We start from the raw sequence: 1,929 nt of genomic DNA on the forward strand, positions 1-1,929 counted from the left end.
TTTCCCTCCTTGTGTTTCTGAGAACTGAGTTATCCGTCACACAGGTAGAAAACCCTGGCTCTGTGTGATAGAGGCTCGTGGGGCTCTGAGGCCAGTAAAGAAGGCGGAGCTCACACATTATCTGTGCCCAGTGGTTTGTAAACACAATCATGCATGTTTCTGGGTCAACTCCTTGCTGGCTCACTGCAGGCTGGAGTTTGCTTTCTGTCAAAACTGATGACATCATAAACCTTCAATGCTTCTAAGTCATATTTAATGTTCGCAAAAACGTGATAGGCAATCATTAACTTTCAAGCATCACATCAGAAATGTAGCTTCTTCTGTCTGTAGGTTCCCAATCCAGTACCCCAAGTCTGTAGGTTCCCAATCCAGTACCCCTTCTTAGGAAGTTAGACTCTTCATTCTCCTGACTATAATACAACTCCTCGCCCTATTTTCTTAAGGAATTTCTATCTTTTCTAGAAAGAAACAATTCATATCACTTTTTTTTAGACCAAAATGCTTATCCAATTGCACTTTAGAGACAGATATCTGAGGATTCACAATGTATAGTTTATACAGAGAACATAGCATAAAGAAAACCTGGGCCAGGTGCTGTGGCTCACACCTGTAATCCTAGCTATTCAGGAGGCTGAGATCTGAGGATCATGGTTCAAAGCCAACTTGGGCAGGAAAAACCAGTTAATCACAGAAAAAGTTGCAAATAGTGCTGGGGCTCAAGTGATAGAGCTAGCTTTGAGCAAAAAGGAGCTCAGGGATAATGACCAGACCTAGAATTCAAGCCCCAGGATTGGGGAAGGAAGGAAGGAAGGAAGGAAGGAAGGAAGCAAGCAAGCAAGCAAGCAAGCAAGCAAGCAAGCAAGCAAGCCAGCCTGGCAAAGAAAGGAAAAATAAGTCAGACGAGCTAAGCTTGAGAAAGGAAAAACTATGCAAGATCCAAGCAATGGAAATTGTACTGAACACACCCAGATGCCAGAAAGCCAGGCATTTCTTTCTATTCCCTCTCTCTTGCTTCCGCATTAGAGTATTCAAATACTGCCCCATTCCCGGAACAATATAAACTGAAGTAATCCTACCACCAGAAGAGATGGATTAAGATGCATAGTTCCTCCAGCACCATAGTTCCTCCAGCACCAGCACTACATGGACTGCATTTTCCTCTTATCAACCTTTACTTTTTTCTCTTTCTGCAGCCATTGCAAGCATTTTATTAAACTCAGATCACAAGAACCAAGTGAAGAACGGGAAGAAATCAAGCAACAAGCTGGGACAGGCAGAAGGGGCAGTCTACAGAATGTATGCCTAGGCCAGGATCATGGAGTAGCAGACACTTGTCTTGCCCACCGCTCTCAAGCTAGGGTAGATGATGCTGACGGTTTACAATGAAGCTTGCCACTCTCGGTGAAGATCCAACCCAGTGCTTTAAATTTCATGCCTGAGAGAAAGCTCTACAGACCATTTAGACCTTAAGAAGTGATCTTTTTCTTGTTTTAAACAAACCACAGACACTAAAAATTACCCAAAGGACTCCGTTTACAACAGTGATGGCACATGGTTTTAAGGTATGGTTACTATTACTGAATTTCTTGATGGGGGGTGAGAGGGCAGGGAAAAGATGGCTTGTCAAAATAATATGTATGACAACTGGATATTTCAGCACAGATCCTAGACTACAAAGACTAAACTGCCCATACTGTTTCTGAGGACACTACTGACTGCTCACATTTGTATTTTATTAATATTATAAAGAGAAATATCTTCCTTTAATCACCAAAGAAAATATTCTATTAAATATTGTTGAAGATGAAATAACCAATATAAGAATCATGTTTTTATTTGTCCTTTTTTGAAAGGACATTTATATTTTGACTATGCAGAACAATATATGCTTCCATATCACGTAAGTATAAAATTTACAATACAATCACA

The sequence above is a fragment of the Dipodomys merriami genome, unplaced genomic scaffold, assembly GCF_024711535.1.
Source record: "Dipodomys merriami isolate MVZ:Mamm:240054 unplaced genomic scaffold, mDipMer1.0.p SCAF_1563, whole genome shotgun sequence".
NCBI lineage: Eukaryota > Metazoa > Chordata > Mammalia > Rodentia > Heteromyidae > Dipodomys > Dipodomys merriami.